Source organism: Cupressus sempervirens, chromosome 5, assembly GCF_028749045.1.
Source record: "Cupressus sempervirens isolate cs-2001-9-10 chromosome 5, ASM2874904v1, whole genome shotgun sequence".
Taxonomy (NCBI): Eukaryota; Viridiplantae; Streptophyta; class Pinopsida; order Cupressales; family Cupressaceae; genus Cupressus; species Cupressus sempervirens.
In genome coordinates, this window is record NC_143122.1 from 462525147 (window position 1) to 462546302 (window position 21156).

Below are 21156 nucleotides of genomic sequence, written 5' to 3' on the forward strand. Positions count from 1 at the left end.
TTAACACCAAAGAAAAGTTGAGTAATAGGGATTTGAAGTGGATGGAGTACTTGCAAGCTTTCACCTTTAGAATCAAGCATAAGAAAGGGTAGATGAACAAAGTGGTAGATGCATTGAGCAGAAGTCTGTTAATAGTTCAAGAGGTATAGTTGCATAGCATTGGGATAAAGAGATTCAAGAGTCTCTATAAGGAGGATGAAGATTTTACAGAGGCATACAAGGTATGTTCTGACTTTGAAAATCATTTTCATAGAAAATTCTTTGAGTTGAAATTGTAGAATGGATTTCTATTTAAAGGAAATTATTTGTGTGTACTAATAGGATCCATAAGGGAGAGAGAAGCATAATGGAAGTCTAAGTGGGCACTTTGGTGTAAGAAAAACCTTAGAACTAGTCAAAAGATTTTACTATTGGCCTAAACTAGTTAGAGATGTAAATAAGCTTGTAGAGAAATGCATCATATGTATGAAAGCTAAAGGAGGGATGATTAATTTAGGTCTTTATTAGCCCTTACCAATCCCAAATAGGCCATGGGAGTGTGTAGGCATGGACTTCATAGTGTGACTACCCAAGACAAAATAGGCTTATGATAGTATCTATGTAGTTGTTGATAGGTTCAACAAGATGGGGCACTTCATTCCATGAAAAACTACCAATGATGCAAGCCACATTGTAAATTTGTTCTTCATAGAGGTTGTGAGGATTCATGGCCTTCTATTGAGCATAGTTTCAGGTAGAAATATTAAATTCACAAGTCACTTTTGGAAGACCTTATGGAGAAGACTTGGTACAAATTTTTCCTTTGGATCAGCTTACCAAATAGATGGTTAGACTAAAGTGGTTAATAGGGTGCTAGGTAATCTCTTGAGGTTCCTAACTAAGCAGTACGGGAAAAATTGTAATGTCATTATTTCCCAAGTAGAGTATACCTACAATGATAGTAGGAATAAAACCACAGGTAAAAGCCCCTTTAAAATTGTGTATAAAATGCATCCTAGAGGTTTGTGTGCATTTAGAGACCTTGGAGGAATGTAGCATAGAAGTGGACATGATGAGGATTTTTCCCAAACCATGAAAGACATCCAAGAAAAGTTAAGAAGACTATTCAAGACAATACACAAGAATTGAAAGCCAAGGTGGATGAAAGAAGGAAGGAAATTTAATTTTCTATTGAAGATTATGTCATGGTACATCTGAACAAATCCATATTGTAAAAAGGTATGCATACTAAGCTACAAATGAAAAGAGTGGGACCTTGCAAAATAACAACCAAATATGGAGCCAATGCCTACACTATTGATTTGCCATCAGATTTGGGCATCTTTCCTATCTTCAATGTGTAGGATTTGGTTGAGTTCAAGGGTACATTACCTCAAAATAGTCATGGGGTCAATACTAATCTAGAGTCTACAATAGTACCTACAACAAGAAAGTTAGAAGTTGAACATGTATTGGATTCTAGAGTTAAGAAGGAAACATGACACTAGGTGTACATGGAACACCTCATCAAGTGGAAGGAAAAACCTAAGTCAGAGGCAACTTGGGTTGGTGAAGAAGACTATGAAAAAGTTAGGCATCCCTCAAGACCTATTGTCTATAGGAGTGACATAGTTCTCTTTTGTGGGGGAGTATGGTGCATGGGTACCTAGGTGGGTTTGTGAAAGACCTAGGTTTCTGAGGGTATTTTTTCTTGTAGTGGTACTATCCATACCACTAGGTTAATAATAAGCCTAGCCTAGTCCTACATTGAGGTTAGTTAAGATGGGAAAGTTTCAAAAGGTCTAAGTTCCTCGTCCTTGCTCATTAGGCTATACAAAGAATTTTTGTGTTCTGAAGGTTAGAAAGGTAAAATAGGGGTTTGAAGGTCCTTATTACATGTTTTCTAACCATATAAGATTTTTTTCAAAGTTTGACAACATTTGGAGCAAGTTTGAGAGTCAAATGCTGAAAAATGCAAAAAATGCTCAAAAGTTGTCCATGTTGCCATCGACAACATTGACAACTTTTTGTTGAATTTGAGCAATTTTTTAGTTCAAGTCATGTAACTATATGAAATAGTTAGGGAAATACTTAGTATGTTTTTATAACTCTATCCTTGACCTAGTTGTAGGGTTGGAACTTGGAGTGAATTTGGTTGTACTAACTAAACAATAAGATATAATCACAATTTATTCTTTTGAGGATTATTGGGATATTAATGGATTATATTGTGAAATTTTATATCTTGAAGTGTTAGAGTAGATTGATTTGGAATTCTATACAATTTTAGTTTGTGATTTCATCAATTTTTACATGCTTGAATAAATTATTTTGTTTCCTCACTATCTGGTGTACTGAAGCAAGTGACTAAGCAAAATGGAGTCATAACTCCCTCTCCCACTGTAGGATCTATATGGTCTATTAGGTTTTGGGAGATGAATACTTGTGAATAATGTATAGAAAAGGAGGGCCCTTGGAAAGAAAATAAAAAATTTGTATTGCAATGCCCTAGGTGAGCCAAAGATGCATGGCTAGGGATCACGACCAAGTGCATAGGTGTTTGGGTGATTGAATGTGCATGATACTACAATCAAAGCTTGGTGAGTGTGAGAGGGGTGTATAATGAAGCTCAAACCTCAATTAGAGGCAATGGTGGAAGTTCCATGGTGGGAAAATCATGTTTCCTTGTAGACAACCGGTTAAACCTTTAAAACCCTTATTTTTAGGCATATTTTATGGTCATACTGTATGGATAGTTTGGGAACCCTAGATCTCCAAAATATTTGAATTTTCTAAAATGAGTATTAGGATCAATAGTTTTTTTAACCCCTTGTTAAGATTTTTTTCCAGTTAATTGGGATTTAATTTATTTGGAGGATTAATTGCTTGTAGCCCTATTACAAGCATTCTTGAGCAAATTCACATGATTCTTGGAACCTGATTAGGGTTACAAGTTTGATTGTGGTTGAAGGGCTTGAAGAGGATCCGAGTGTCTTCCTAGGTCACCATTCCTTCATAGGAGGTGTCAGAAGAGTTGTTGGATTGATTTTTGAAGTGTTATGAAGTAGAAAAGTGGGCTAAGCTAAGCTTAATATATGATGTCTAAGATGGATTATTCTTACTAAATGGTGTGCACTAGTTGAAAATCCTAGTACCTCCTTGTTAGGATTCTAAGGGGAATAGGGTATCTAGTAACCCTATTAGGTCTAGAGAAATACCTAAGGTATCCCTAGAAATAGATAGGGTGGGAGCAAGGCTAGTTGTCACATCAACCATTATTGCTTATATCATTCAAATAGTTTATGGCCTTATTTAACCTTTGTTGTCCTCTCACAAAATCACCCAAGATGGCTAGAATATCTAGCTGAGAACCTCCTACTCTATCCAATGAGAAATGTCTTCTCTTCTAATCCACTATAATATTGTTACTTTCCACTCATCAATCTCAACTGAAAAGGCTAGTAGGCTCAAGAATCTGATACCACTAAAATATCTTAGAACATCTAAAATAAAATGATAGATAAAAAATTCCAATTTTGAGCATGAACAAGTATATTATAAGATTATTATTTTAATATGAAACAAAAAATGATGCCAGAACTTAGAAGTTCAAGATATGTTGCACCTCAATCTATTAGTGATGATTCTATGCTACGATTTGCATAATAGATTGCTCAATTTTTCTTGGACTAAAGGGAAACTCCAAAATGCGTATCCATGTCAATATAAGGTATGTACTACCACAACATGCCAATGTAATGTTGAATATATCACAATGTAATGGTCATTGCCAAATATGATGATCACTATCAAATAGTATGATTGTTGCCTAATATGCTTTCTATCAACAAACTGATCGCTATCAAATATGATCTTTTTTGAACAATGATATCATTCCTAACAAAAAATGGTGATGGCACTATTATGATATTCAAGATACTAATTGTAGCCACCTAAATAATATAATTTTAGCCAATTTATGATGTCTGATGACTAAGATCATAGTTTTAATGCTAATGGAATTGTTAGATATGTCAATGGGAACAATGCTTGAAAAAATTTGGACCTTGATCACTAATCAATTCTATCTCCATAGGAAACTTCTTGAAATTGAGAAAGAGTAGACTAGGGAGGATCTTGTACCACCAAACTACAAGCTCAATATAGAATTCAAAATTGGAATTACCAAATAAGAGAATGATCGATGATGATTGACCCCATCCTGAATCATCTAACAATATGAATTTCCTTTCTCAAAATCATTGCACATTGGTCCTTAATTGAAGAGGTTACAATATTCAAATTGAAAGATAAGGCCTCTCTAAGAGTGATACCAAAAGAACCAAACATAAAAGGGCCCCCTTGCCAATTACCTATAATAGTCCACAAGAAAAATAGTGGGCTACGAGGAAAAAATAAAGATAGGTCCAAATTAGAAGGGAACTTGACACCACACTTGGGTACTGTACTTAATGAATGAGCACACCAAGAGAAAGACCTTGTGTGATGAAGGATTATATGGTTTTCTACATATTTCACCACATAGTGATACATTAAAGGTTCACATACATTCTTAAGTAGACATTTGTGAGCACTAGGTGTGTAAAGGTTCCATGTAAAAACATGTAGAAGCAAAAAAGGTCATGAATATTTTTGATGACATGTTTTCCAAGTGCATACACAAGTTCCTCAAGTTGACTTCTATTATTAAAATTTCACATACATTTTTCTTTTTATCATTCATTTCTTTATAAATTATTATAAGAATCCATCACTTTTTTTATTAGGTGATGAAGCCTATGGGTATGGTTATGTGTTAAGAAAATAGGAGAAAAATCCCAATATCAAGACCATTCACACAAACAATCTATTGTTTTTAAGGGACTTGATAACTTAATAAACATTACATATTTCCATGGAAAATCTAACTTGAATGCAAAGGGGTTTTACAGTGATTCAATAGCATACTATCTCATCCATGGCACCTATTTCATTTTCAGTTCTACAATTTTCATATCTTACACATCATTCCAGAGATTTTACACCAAATGTGTATTGGACAACATCTTCAAAAATAATCCAATACATTAAAAACTCTAAATCACACCACTGCTCTTCCTCATTTATCAAATGTTATCCTTAGACTTGAATCATATGCATTACGTACAAATTCTAAATCACACCACTACTCTTCCTCAAGATCCCACACTAATAAAAAATGTTGCCTCCAACATTGCAACCATATGATAAAAGGAAATACCACATGCCCAAGTCATAACCTAGTTAAATTGGTCTATTTGTTGATTAGCTAGGTGATTATAAATTCTCATAGAAACGTCATCAGATTAGGTACAATAAAATGAACAATCAACTATTCCTAGATAATAGGATCAAATACAATTTTCCAAGGTGATAAAATTGCATATGCAGATGCATCACTTGAATGCCAAGCATGAAGCACATGCCCCAATTTATAATCAATGGTTGGATAGAGAGGCTCCATACACTAACCCAACAATGGAAGCCAATGATGTAACCATGCATGTTTTGGCATGCTCTCCCTACAAGGATCCCAAGTATCTAATATTACTATTAATTTGAGCATCACTATATGATCTAGAATGTTATAAAGTACTAAAGCTAGTAGTAACTTCTCCCATGTCTCTAGAAAATGTAGCATAGGTTTAGGGACCCTTGGCTCCTAGGGATTTGTAGCATCTATTCTCACTACTAGAAAAATAACTTTAGTGAAGAGTTGAGTGTAAGGAGTTGAAGAAGAAAGTTTTTCCACTATGTAAATGCCATAATCATGAGGGTCATTCCCTTGTAGAAGCATGTTCCACAATGACATTACCTCTAAACCATGCAAAGGATATATATATATGTATGTGTTTGTTTGTATGTATGTATGTATGTATACAAAGAGATCTTGTGGATTTTGGAGATTAGTGGAGATCTAGGATTTCATTGTTGTGCTCTTATGATCATTGCATTTCATTGTCATGCCCTTGTGATCTCTATATATGTATGTATGTATGTATGTATGTATACAAACAAAGATATCTTGGCACAATAGAAGCACAATCAAACTCTCTCAACATGTAGCATGGCCACAGATGCAATGGAAATGCTTATTGGCAAGAATATTCCTCTTTCTCTCTCATTTTTGATGTTTTTATTTCACTTGAACTATTATTTCTTAGGGGACATTTTGTAATAGTGGATTAATTTTATGTAGGAGGCAATGAGGAAACTCCTAGATGTACCCATGTGATGAGTTACTTGTGAGCAATGAACATAGAATTCCCCTGAGAGTAGTAGGAGGTGATGAGAACATTCCAGGTACTTTAAAGATTAATCCTTTCTTAAATATTTTAGATGTTAACATGAAATTTAGATGTTGGGTTGGGTAGTGGGGCCAAATGAGTTTCCACCTTCACATGGTTGGCCCTGATTAGTAGAGAATATTAAATTATTCTCAAAACCAAGTGAAGCTCACCATTAACCTATGATTGCATGATAACTAAATGTGTAAATCTCTATTGAAAATAATTGATCGATTGTATATTATCTTTGATGTTACACAAAATGTCATATATTTACTAGTTAGTGTATAATGAGCTCACTCAGGTAATGAAGACAGTTTCTTATGCCTTCTAAGCATTCCAGTGTTTGCTAACTTTAGAAGACAGTGTCTACCAAGTTCACTCGAGTGTCCAAGAGAAGTTTGCACAAGTTGAGTGTTAACCGAGCTCACTTGGTTACTAAAGGAAAGTTGGATGAAACTAGTACTAACTAAGCTCACTCAATTACCAAAGGAAGTTTGCAAAAATGCACTATTAACCGAGTTCAATTGGTTAAAATAGGTTAATCATTTTAGTGTTAGTATCTATTGTGGTTCCACAATGCACACCCCATTTTGAGTCACAAAAATGGGGTCCCCCTATTTTAAAAATTCCCTATGAGACATCTAGTCCAAAGCCTCAGTCATTTTGGACCCTCCCCTAGGTCAAATCCCAACCTCTAATTGGGAAGGGTTGGATAATCATATAGAAAAAATATGTCAATTTTAAGACTTCATGTGCTTAAAGTGCACACATACACACATGTGTAGGTCTGCCAAGTGTGCACATGTGCACTTCACTCACACTCTAGGGATGTGCACATGCATACATGCACATGTGTGCATCCTCAACTATGCACCCCTTCACAAAGGTGCACACCTACGGAGGTGTGCACTCTGGTCCCCTTGCACTTGCATAATGCCATAATGTGCAAGTGTGAAATTGAACACATGTGCACCTTGTTAAGGTGCACATGTGTGCTAGTGCATAGCTGCACACTTTTCCACTCACAAGTGAGAATTAGCACATTAGCACACCTTCCAAAGTGTGCTAGGTGCATGAAACTAGCTTTTGGGGGAAAAATCCATTGCCTTATCTATTTTGACTTGTGTTGACCAAATTTTTGATAGTTTGAGTCTTGTAGAGTCCTCTTTTGGGTCTTCCAACATGAGATAACTATTTTTTTCTTCTTTGTGTAGATAAAAAGGGCATCGTTAACTTATCAAGGTCATAACTTTTGACCTAGAGCTCAAAATTCAAAACCATTTACACTGTTGGAAAGAAGAACTACAAATCTAATTTCAATCCCTAAAATAGTGAGCCTTTGGCTATCCAAATTTAGGAACTGGTGAAAGTTTCAACTTAAAATTTTGAGTAGAAGACCTTTGAAAAAGCTAGTTTAAAAAACCTAGAAAATCTTGTTATATAATATATGAGAAATTTTCAAATATTTGATCATTTTAGATAATCTAGGCCACTTGGTTTTTGATTGAGAAGGATTGGGGAGTTAAAGAGAAGAAAAAAATTAGGGAATGAATTTCATAGTGCACAAAGATGTGCATAACATGGAGGTGTGCAAGTGCACATAACACGAAGGTGTGGTGCATAATGCACATGTGCACAGATTACCATAGCATCTTCATTGTCAATAGTAATAGAGATCTCACCTAAGCTAGTATTCTTCACCTTCAAAGGAGTCACAGACAAGTTTTGATTTAGGAATTTACACTAAAGATCAAAGATATAGAGGCTGGACACATGAACCAGAATAGATACCTCATCTTATGCAACTATTTTTGACAAGATTCAACACATGTGCCTTGGGATTTTAGATAGAAGAAGCAAGAGTTAAAATCTATGACAATGTTGGGCTATAAAGAGGGTGTAAATCATTAAAAATGCAAAATAAGTAAACTAGAGTGCTCCTAGACCTTGTCTGAGGAAAACCCAAAAACCATTTTCAAAATTGAGAACTTTGATTTTTTGGTGAATTGAACATCTTGCACAAATTTCATCAAGGTGCGAAAGGTGCACTACTCCAAAGGTGTGCTAGAAATTTTGAAGAAGTTAGAGGTGCACCAACAGTTAACTATCGGTTCCAAATTTAGAGATTTCCATGCACTTGAAACACATTTTGACAACAATTTAACTCCTAGAAATATTTAAAGAAGGCCAAGCTTCCATTTTTAGAGCTTCTAGTTACTCATAGACCCTCTTACAAATCCCTTCTTCTTATCTATTGATTCTTTCTTTGTTTTAAGATATGTAAATTCTCATGCACCTATTAATTGATATAAACAAGTGTGGAGTCTAACTTAGAACCATTTAGAGAGTCAGTTTGTACATAATTAGATTTGTTTTGCTACATTAGAATCATATGTTTGCATTAGGAGATCTCTCAATCTCACCACAAGTTGAGGAGATGATTTATTATAAATATAGGGGTGTATATGTAGTCCAAGTCATTATTTTGATGTAATAATATATGCTTTTGGTGCTCCCATTCTGAGTGTAGTTATTCTTCTCAGAGTGTGTTATTTTTGTGGAATCTTGTTCATGATAATAATGGAGCCAATAGTTTTGTTGTGTTGATTTGATTGTGTGATATTTTAGTTTTGGTGTTTTTTGCATGTTGATGAATTCTAATAATATATTGAGTTGAAGAAGAAATCACCCTATTGTTCCTACATAGCTTCTCATCTTGCATGAGTGCACTTTCCATGGTCTTACAATTTGATAAGAAGTGAAACATCTTTTGATTTTACTAAACTCCCATCAATTATTGCATTAGTAGATTTGAGGATGCATTGCTCCTACTTCCATTGGTTTCCTACCTGATCTTTTCAACAATTTAACTCAAAGACATGTTACCATGGTTTATGTCTATTAGAAATTTCCCTTTCATGCTATTTTCTTTCATCCCTCATTACCTTATCTTTGTTATTTTCTTTGCTAACCCTTAGTTAAATTAGGAATTCATATAGTTGCATTGTTAGATTGAATTCATTTAAAAAATAGAAAATACCAAAAAACATCTCTTTTTGTTGTTAATTTTGAAACAACAAGTATATTGATTATCTTATTCAAAAATGGTTTGAACTAGAAAATGCCTCCTTATGAACAAATACATTTATCTTCAACTAAATAGATTCTAGTGAAATGTCCCTTTTTTTTATTTTTTATGATATTTCAAGCCTCTAATCAGATTTTCAAAATCAAACAACCAATATTACAAAGATCCACCAATTTCTCAATAAACCCCAAATCGGGTATGTCTGAAATAGTGCAAAAAAATTCACAACTTCACATATTATTAATAAATATGAAAATAAAAAATTTTATAGAAATTTCAGCAGCATAATGGCCTAAAAAATGACATTTCTAGATCTATATAGCATTTACACAACAAATCACAAACATAGGACAAAAATTATGCTCATCGGGCTCCCGAAATTAACACAAAAATGCTCAGAAACACCACAAAAAAACTAATAATCTATCTCAGAAGTTTAACCACATCCTAATACATATATTCAGCTCTATTTTAACATCTTAAATTCTGAAATACAACAACAACCCAAACTGATATGAAATACTCAACCGAAAACACCAAACTCTTACAAAAAACACACCCGAAAATCCACAAATTTGCACTGTTCAGCACAAGGGAAAACTCTACATGAGCTTGCACATGGAATGGCTTCAAACTCAAATATTTAGCCTTCTTGGAAACATACAAACTCCCATCCTTGGGTCTCCTTCTCCATAGGTTTGGCAGCCTCTGAAGAACAACAAAGCAATAAGCAAAAATCAAGTTCTGGAATGAGCCCAAAATGCCTCCAAATCCCTTAAAAGAGGGTATAACCCTAACTCATGTCCAAGAGGGGTTAATAAAACATATTTTAATAATAATTTTTATTTATTAGTCCATTGGTTTCCAAAGATTAGCCCCTTTTTCTGAAACTTCACCTTTTTTGGGCCTGCCTGCGTTAGCAAAGATTATTATTTTTAAATATTTGAAAAGGGGACATGACAAGTACTCCCCTCCAAAATATTTCTTGTCCTCAAGTAATGAATATTGGAATGTTCAATAATATGTGTTCCTTCCCAAGTTGCATCCTCCAGTGGTAATCCTTTCCATTTGACCAAATTCTCTATGATGCTCTTGTTTCTCAATCTTTTCTCTCTTGTATCCAAAATCTCTTCTGGTATCAAAACTAATTTTCCTTCATCATGAAGAGGTGGTAATTCTATAGATACTATGGTCTATTGGCCTAGAACCTTTCTCAGGAAAGATACATGGAAAACATTATGTATTTTTCTGTTTGGTGGGAGCTCCAATTCATAAGCTACCTCTCCTACCTTTTTGGTGATCTTATAAGGCCAATAGAACCTTGGCTTGAGTTTCTCTACCCCACTCCTCTTCAAGGTGCTTTGCTTATATGGCTGCAACCTGAAAAATACCAAATCTCCCACCTCAATGGATCTTTTAGTCCTTTTCCTATCAGCATACAACTTTTGTTGGTTCTGTACATGTTGTAGATTATCCTTGAGGGACCTTATTATGTCTTGGCTTTGCTTGATGAAATCACTTGTTGTAGGTACTCTGCTATCTGAAAGTACTAAATCAACAAAGGAAAGGGCATCATAACCATAAAAAGCACAAAAAGGAGGCATACCAATAGACATGTGATGAGATGTATTGTAACAATACTCCCCTAGGTGCAACCATCTCATCCAAGCATGTTGTTGATTTGAAACATAGATCCTCAAATATCTCTCTATCCATTTATTAACTATCTCTATTTGTCCATCTATTTGAGGGTGATAGCTAGTACTAGGATTGTGTTTAGTTCCTACCAAATGAAAAAGCTCCTTCCAAAAAGAGCTGAGGAATCTATTGTCCTGGTCACTGACAATGTTTCTAGGCAAGCCATGTAATCTAAAAATCTCTTTGAAGAACAATTTGACCACTTGTGATGCCTTGAAATTAGATGTGATAGGAAAGAAATGTGCATACTTAGTTGGTCTATCTACCACCACATATATGCAATCCTTACCTTGAACCTTGGGCAACCCGGTGATGAAGTCCATGAAAATACTTTCCCATTTTTGTTTCGGAATAGGAAGTGGCTGCAACAACCCTGCAAGAAAATTTTGCTCACTCTTGCTTTGTTGGAATACCATACATTCCTTAATGTGTTTAAGGACATCCTCCTTCATTCCCTTCCATGAAAACCACTCTCGAATTTGCTTATATGTCTTGAAGTATCCCTGGTGACCAGCCAAAGGTGTGTCATGAAAGGCCCTCAATATCCTCTCCTTTGTTTTTGATCCTGGCACTAAGAAGATCCTGTTCTTGTAATAAATCAATTCATCAACAACCTTGTACCTATTATCATCCACTAACTTATCCAAAATCTTGGTGGCAAAGGAATCTTTAGTGTACTCTAAAATTATGGAGACTTTCCAATCAGCAGAGATAGATGTTAAGGAACACAGAGTGGGCTTTCTTGAGAGAGCATCAACAACCACATTATTCTTTCCTTTGATGTATTCAATATCAAAATCATAAGCTTACAATTTTCTTACCCATTTTTCTTGATGATCATTCAAATCCCTTTGGTTCAAGAAGAACTTGAGGCTATTATGTTCTATCTTTACAATGAATCTCCCACATACCAAATATTGTCTAAACTTATGAAGTGCATGCATGATTGCCAACATTTCCTTATCATAGATGGAGTAACCTTTCTCTGATTGATTTAGTTTTCTACTCTCAAATGCTATTGGATGTCCCATTTGAGTTAGGATAGCCCCTATACCTTCTCTAGAAGCATCACATTCAACAACAAAAGGTAAAGAGAAATCTGAAATTGCAAGCACAGGGCATGAACTCATTACCTTCTTAAGCTTATCAAATGTTTTTTGTGCCTCTTCTATCCAAACAAAAGCTCCTTTCTTTGTCAAATCAGTCAAGGGGGCAGCAAGCTGAGAAAATCCCTTGGAAAATCTCTTATAGTAGCTACACAACCCAAAGAAACTTCTCAATTGTGTAAGATTAGTGGGTGGAGGCCAATCCAAAATTGCCTAAATTTTTTGTTGATCAACCTATACTCCTTTAGGACTTATAATATGTCCCAAATATAGGATCTCTGTCAAACCAAACTCACATTTAGATAGCTTAGCATAGAAAGATTGCTACTCCAAGATTCCCAAAACAGTGTCTATGTGCTTTAGATGCTCTTCCCATGTTTTACTGTAAATCAAGATATCATCAAAAAATACCAAAACAAATTTTTGAAGATGATGGCTGAATATCTTATTCATACAAGATTAGAATGTTTTAGGTGCATTAGTGAGGCCAAATGGCATAACAAGAAATTTCAAGTGCCCATAGTGACATCTGAAAGCAGTCTTTTCCAGATCTTCACCCCTCATTCAGATTTGACAGTACCCTGATCTTAAGTCAATTTTTGAGAAGTATATAGCACCATGTAACTCATCAATGAGTTCATCTATGCATGGTATGGGATACCTATTTTTTATTGTCTTCTTGTTCAGAGCCCTGTAGTCTATACACATTCTCATTGTACCATCCTTTTTCTTGACCAGTACCATAGATGATGCAAATGGACTAGAGCTAGGCCTTATGAATCCCATGTCTAGGAGTTCCTTAATAGTTTTTTCAATTTCTTCCTTATAACCTCTTGGATGGCAGTATGGGGTTGTTATAACTGGTTTGGCACCCTGTTCTAACTCTATAACATGCTCAAAACTTCTATCTGGTGGTAATCCTAGAGGTAAGTCATTGAAAACTATACTATGCTTATCAAGAATATTTTGAATTTCAAAATGGAAATTACCTTGATTCTTTGGAGAGCTTGTTGGATGGATTATGACTCTTGCTGCCCATGCTACTTGTCCTCTTCAAAAAGTCCTCTCCATCCTCTTTGCAGAGACCGCCTTAGGTGCTCCATTTGATAAGCCTCTCAATAAGACTTCTTTCCCATTGGAATGAAATTTAAACTCCATAGTTTGATGGTTCGTGTAATATCCTCCAATAGAGTGCAACCATTGAACACCCAATACAAGATCTGTCTCCCCAATGCCAACAACATACAAGTCATCACATAAATCATAATTTCCTAAGGTCATCTTGAGTTGTTTCACCACTCGTGTGCAAGGCATAGTGAAACCATCAGCTATAGTAACATTGAATCCTTCAAAATCTTCTACTTTAAGCCCTGTTTTCATGAAGAATCCCTCATCAATAAAATTGTGAGGTGCCCCACTATCAAGAGGAACTGTCAACCTTTGCCCTGCTAGTACCCCTCGAATTCGAAATGGATGGTATCTTGGGACTCTTGATAATGCTGCTAAAGTGCCATCCTTGCTGATTTCTTTGTCTTTCTTCTACCTCCTCCTTAGTGTCATGGAATTTCTCATGCTCATCTGAATTAGATTCTGAAGCAACTTCAATATAGTGCACTTGACCTTTCCCCAAACATCTGTGTCCTGGAACCCATGGTTCTCTACAAGTAAAACAAAGCTTTTTCCTTCGTAATTCACTCCTACTCTCTTCATCTACCTTCTTTTTTGCCACATTTATCACATCTTTTGGTGGTAGTGTTGGGGAAGTCTTTTTCTAAAAATTCTCCTTATGTTGCCAAAGATTTGAGGGTTTTTGATTAGTGACTGGTTTCATAGGCATGCAAGTTTCAAGTTGCAAGCTTCTTTTGATAGCTTCTTGTAAGGTTGAGGGCGTGAAAGCCTTAACCAAACCCTTAACAGAATCTTCTAAACCATCAAGAAAAAGATAAAAAATCCTCTTTTCACTCATATCAGGTACCATAATAGCCACTTTTTGAAACTCTTCTATATACTTATTAACTGATTTGGTTTGCTTCAACTTTGACAATTCTTTAAAGTACTCTTCATCATCCTTGAGGTCAAATCTATCTATCACTCTTTGACTAAAATCATCAAATGTAGTTACCTGATCATGACCTTGAGTAGTTATTCCTTGATACCACCAATCATAGGCTGCATCTTCCAAATGTAGACATGCAAATTGAACAACATCACTCTCCTTCATGGGGTTAAGTGTGAAGAAAGTCTGTAATTTTTGTAGCCATGCTCTAGCTGAAATTTTATTTGTTCCATCAAAAGTAGGTGCTGTAAACTTGTTTATTTTATTTTTGAACTCTCTCCCACTTATTTCATGCTCCCTCCTATTCTCTTTCTTGGGCATCAAAGTGTTCATCATATCCACATATTCTCTAAAAGGAACCAAACTGCGAAAGTCATCATCTAAGCCATTGTAAGTAGCTCTTAATGCAATCAAGTTACCTGTAACCTCTTCCACAGGATTAAGGGCTAGATTTGGTACTTGTGGCTCATCTGCAGGTAGGAAAATATTTTTTTTTGATTTAGAGGGTGTGGGTTTCAGATTTCTTGGCTCCTCTGAAGTGCTCCATTTCTCATTAATAGATGCAACTCCTTGCAGTTTTTCTATCAATATCTGCAAAGCCTCTCTAGTTTCTGCCAAACTATCCACTATTTGCTTCTGAGTATTTTGGATGTCTTGAAAAAATTTCTTTGGCATCTCATCTTGATGAGCCATGCTTTTTCCTTCCTTGGATTTTTTATTTTTACTTTTAATTGGAGGTTTGATCAAAATTTCTTTATTCTTTACTCGCTACAAATATCTCTTTTCTCTTTCACTTGGTTGCATGCAAACTTCTACAAACCCTCAGGCTGGCAAGATCATACCTCTGATACCACAAAAATGTCCTTTTTTCTGATTTTTTATGATATTTCAAGCCTCTAATCAGATTTTCAAAATCAAAATACCAATATTACAAAGATCCACCAATTTCTCAATAAACCCCAAATCGGGTATGTCCGAAATAGTGTCAAAAATTTCACAACTTCACATATTATTAATAAATCTGAAAATGAACATTTTTACAAAAAATTCAGCAGCATAATGGCCTAAAAAATTATATTTCTAGATCTGTATAGTATTTACACAACAAATCACAAATGTAGGACAAAAACTATGCTCATCGAGCTCCCAAAATTAACACAAAAATGCTCGAAAACACCACAAAAACACTAATAATCTATCTCAAAAGTTTAACCATGTCCCAATACATATATTTAGCTCTATTTTAACATCTTAAATTCTAAAATATAGCAGCAACCCAAAATGATATGAAATACTCAACCGAAAACACCAAACTCTTACAAAAAACACACCCGAAAACCCACAAATTTGCACTGTTCAGCACAAGGGAAAACTCTGCATGAGCTTGCACATGGAATGGCTTCAAACTCCCATCCTTGGGTCTCCTTCTCCATAGGTTTGGCAGCCTCTAAAGAAAAACAAAGCAATAAGCAAAAATCAAGTTCTGGAATGAGCCCAAAATGCCTCCAAATCCCTTAAAAGAGGGCATAACCCTAACTCACGTCCAAGAGGGGTTAATAAAACATATTTTAATAATAATTTTTATTTATTAGTCTATTGGTTTCCAAAGATTAGCCCCTTTTGCCAAAACTTCACCTTTTTTGGGCCTGCCTGTGTTAGCAAAGATTATTATTTTTAAATATTTAAAAAGGGGACATGACATCTAGTAGGTCGCAAGATCACCTAAAACCTTGGAGTTGATCCCATATAATCTTGTCAAGAGAGGAGTTCAAAAGGATTCCTGCCATTAAGCATCATGTAAAATGATAGCTCAACAATATCCATCGAGTAGGGTTGGCTTACAAAGAATTTTTTGATTCTGACATATTGAATTTAATGGATTTGTTTGTTGGTTCTAGCTGGCTAAGGAGATGAATATTAATTATTCTAATTTGCATTCAAGACAACTTGAAAATCTATATGATATAAGTATAAGGTTAAGTTGAGGATTGAATGAGTGAGAATGTGTGGAAGATAAGAAGATGCTTAGAAGAAGTGAATTGAAAGGATAAGTAGAATATCCTTGTTGGGTGGAAACAATTAATCTAATAAGGAAGGATCAAGTAATTGAGCTAGAATTGAGATCTAAAATTAGAAATACATTTGTATCAACAATCAGGTCATATCATTATTACTCTCTAACCATTGTAGCAGTGTATCAAATCTCTTAACTGAGTTGCCTTAACACCTATTTGCCAAGTCCTCTAACAAGGTGGCATTTCTAGACTGAAGTGTCTAAAGGCCTCTAATAAGGCCACTCCTAACAGGTTGATTAAATTGTCTAATAGTGTGTTTTGTAAGCTTTAACGTGGTTGGCTCCTAACAAGGCTACTTTAGAAGAGTGAAAAATAGTAACAAGTTGGAATTGATGGTTTTTCTCAAATTGGGTTTCCATGTTAAATCTTGGTGTCACTTGTGTTCATGTTATTTATTTTATGTGTATGTAACTAGGTTAATTAAGGTTAATCATAGTTAATATATTAATATTTTTATGTTTAGTATTTTTTGAGTAATAGTTGATATTATAGTTGTTGCCAAGTTACAACATATTGTTAGTGTTAACCGAGTGCACATGTGTTAACCGAGTAACAATAGTTTCAACAAAGTTTATGTTTTGTATTGACATCTAAGGGATCTAAGATTTATTTTAGTGGTAACTGATACACCCCTCCCCTCTTAGTTACTCCTCTTATATTTTCAACTATTGGTATCAAAACATTTGGTGCTTACAGAGAAGGTTTCAAGGACCTAAGCTAAAGATCAAATGTCTTAGAAGAGAGATTCCCAAGTTGAACAAAGATAACTTTGAGGTATGGTAGGAACATATAAAGCTACACCTAAAAAAAATTAGTGATTTAGATCTAAAATATTTCAATTCTCAGTATAAAGGTCCTACTAGAACAATGATTATGGAAGAGATTACTAAAAAGAAGAATCATAATATCATCATTATTGACATTGCATCAACTCTTAACTATGCTAAATTTGATGAGGCCAAAGGATGTGATATTTCTCATGAGATGTGGACAAATCTATAGGATATCTATGGAGGTGATTACAATGTGAGAAGAGCCAAGAAAAAAAGCTTGAGAGGTCAGTTTGATCAAATGAAGATGAGAGAGGATGAGAACATTGCAAAATATGTTGAGAGAATAAAAGCTCATATCAGTGCAATCAAAGCCTCTAGAGGGAAAATTGATGATGTGATAGTGGTAAGAAAGGTACTCAGAACCCTTCTTCATATCTATGCAATTAGAGTGTGAACTATTCAAGAGATGATATGTAATCCAAATAATAAGATAAACTTGGATGCTCTAGTGGAAAGATTGACAACATTTGAACTAGATAACTATGATAATTATGTTCTTAGTTCTAGCAATATTCAGTCTTCATTTGAATCCAAGTTGTCACTCACAAAAAAAGTTGAAAAGTCTAAAGGAAAAAAGTATAAAAATGAAGAGGAAGATAGTTCTAGCAGTGATCTTGAAGCCATTGAAGCACTACTTGCAAGGAGATATCCCAAAGGCAAAGGAAAGTACAAAGGTAAAATTCCTTTAATCTATTTTTCTTGTGAAGAAGTTGGTCACATTACTGCAAGTTGTCCAAAGAGAGAAGACAAAGATGAAAAGAAGAACAAAAACTATAAAGGCAAGAAGGATTTTAAAAGCTAGAAGGACTAAAAGGAAAAAGGTAACAAGTCTCAATTCATGGCTAAAGATTCAAATTGTAGTGATGATGATGAAATGGTCTATAGTGCTATAAAAGATGAATCTAATAATAAAGAAGATAAAATGGCACTTATCTCTCATGTTAGCAAAAATGATACATTGATTATTGATAGTGGTTGTTCTCATCATATGAATAGTGATAAAACAAAGCTTGAACATATGTAACACTATGATGGTGGATGTGTAAGCTCTAGAAACAATGAACCATGTTGCATAAGGGGAAAAGGCTGGATTTCTCTAGCCAATGAACTCAGATGTGATAATGCTTATTAGGTTGAAGGATTGAAACATAATCTACTAAGTGTGGCATAGTTGAATAACATTGGATTCAAGGTAGAATTCATGAATGGGAAGGCCAATCTGCTAGGTGGAAAAGGAAATATAGTTGGGTCTGGTAACCAAATAAAAGGTAACTTATTCTACCTAGATCTTAGTGAAAGTTCATATTTCATTGCTCAAGTAGAAGAAAGTTAGTTATGGCATAAAATATTATGTCATGTGAACTTTGATAACCTAATAAATATAAGAAAAAATAAAAGAGTAAGAGGTATTCCTAGCTCAAGGAAACCTAATATGGGCCTATGCAAGAATTGTCAAATTGGTAAGATGGGAAAGATAGGTTTCTAGAGCAAGAAGTATCATTCTAAAGAAGTCTTGGAGTTGGTTCATATAAACCTTTGTGGACCTACTAGTGTTGATAGCTACACTAGAGATAAGTACTTTATTTTGTGTTTTGATGATTATTCTAGAATGATGATAGTAATGTATCTAAAAGGTAAGTCTAGATATAAGTAATTTTTTTTGTGTTTTGATGATTATTATAGAATGATGATAGTAATGTATCTAAAAGGTAAGTCTAAATATTTTCAAAATTTTAATTGGTATCTGGAAAGAATAGAGAAGGAAATAGGTAAAGAAGCTAAATTTTTTGAGATCAACTAGAGGAGGTGAATTCATTTCTAATGAATTCAATGAATTCTCTACTAAAAGAGGAATGAAAAGATAAGTATCATCCCCTCATAAAACTTAGTAGAATGGAATAACAAAAAGAATGAACATATCAATCATGGATTGTGCAAGAACCTTGATGATAGAAAAGAATGTTGCAATCAAATACTGGAAGGAAGAAATCAATACAATAGTTCATACCTTGAACAGAGTATAGTTGAAGAAAGACTCAAATTAGACTTCACCTCTTGAGTCCACAAAATCTCCAGAAGCACCTGAGTTGTAGCTAGTGCAACCCAAGTCATAGTCTAAAGGACCCAAGTCATAGTCAGAGGCTACTAAGTTGCAACTAGTGCAACCCAAGTCAGAATCTAAAAGACCTAAGTCATAGACAGTGGGACTTGAGCATGATGCAGAAGATCATGGTGAGATAAGTGGGAAAAATTCTAAATCCAAAGTACCTATATTATGAAGATATGTTAGAATGTATCATACACTTGAATAGATCATTAGAGACAAGTCAGATGGTACAATGACATGGAACAAATTGAAAGGTACAATTTGAACCTAGAATAGTTAAAGATGCTTTGGATAATAAAAGTTGAATTGAAGCAATGAATGAAGAGATAGAATAGATAGAAAGGAATAAGACTTGGACTCATGTTCCTAGACCCAAGGATAAGAATGCAATTGGCACAAAGTGGGTGTTTATAAATAAGTTGAATGAAGATGAAAAAGTTTCAAGAAACAAAGAAAGGTTAGTATGAAAAGGATATTCTCAAGAGGAAGGTATTGATTATGGTGAAACTTTTTCTCCTATTGCAAGATTAGAAGGTGTTGGGAACTTGCATTCTTATGCTACATATAAAGGATTTAAAGTGTATTAGATGGGTGTTAAATCTACATTTTTGAATGGAATTCTAGAAGAAGAAGTTTACATAGAACAACTTGAAGGTTTTGTAGATCCTATAAAAAAGGATAGGTTTTGTAAATTGCACAAATAATTGTATAGTCTCAAGAAAGCTCCCAAAGCTTGGTATGAAAGACTTCATAATTATTTTATGAAGATTGGTTTTCAAAGAAAAAATGATAGAAACAACCTTTACATTAGAGAAGGACCAAACAAGAAGATTGTGTTGGTAGAAATGTTTGTGGATGACACATTGTTTACTAGAAATATTAATTTGTGCAAAGCCCTTTCAGAGGAAATGATTAAGGAATTTGAGATGCCAATGTTTGCTGAGATCAAATTCTTTGTTGGCTTGTAGATTCAATGAAAGAAAGATGGTATCTACATTAATCAATCTAATTATATCAAGGAAATACTAAAGAAATTTGGAATGGAGGATTCAAGACTAGTTGGAAAACCTATGTCTACTAGACATAAGCTTTCCAAAAATGATGATTCTAAGGAGATAGATTAGAACACATATAGATCAATGATTGGAAAATATCAGTATGTTGTACATACTAGGCTTGATATTGCTTTTACAATTGGTATGGTGGAAATATTTTTAGCTAATCCTAAACAAAATTATATGATAGAAATAAAGACCATCATGAAGTATCTGAAGGTTACTGAAGACTATTGATTATGGTACAAGAAAGGAGGTAATTTGGATTTGAAAGCCTTCATTGATGTAGATTGGGTAAGAAGTGTTGATGACAGGAAGAGCACCAGTGGTGGAGCATTATTTCTTGGTTAGAGACTAGTGTCTTGGACAATTAAGAAGAAAAATTGCATTTCTCAGTCTACAAAAGAGGTAGAGTATGTTGTAATAACAATTAATTGTTCCAATGTTTTTTGGTTCAAGCAACTATTGGTAGGTATGAAGGTAGAAATCATGGATCTAGTGGTTATCTTCTATGATAACACAAGTGCAATTAATAAATCAAAGAATCTTGTGATGCATACCAAGACCAAGCACATTGCAATTAAATATCATTTTCTAAGAGAATTTGTGCAAGAGAAAGAGGTCATATTGGAATATGTGAATATAAAAGAATAATTTGTAGACACACTCACAAAGACATAAAGTTAAGGATGCATTTTTGTAACTCAGAAGTAAGTTAGGGGTTATTCCCTATCTAAAGCTCCCTAAATAGAGTTTAGTCAAGTTGATGTTGTAATGAAAGGGAAAATTGCATATGAATTTGTACATTAGGTACATGGATATTCACTGAA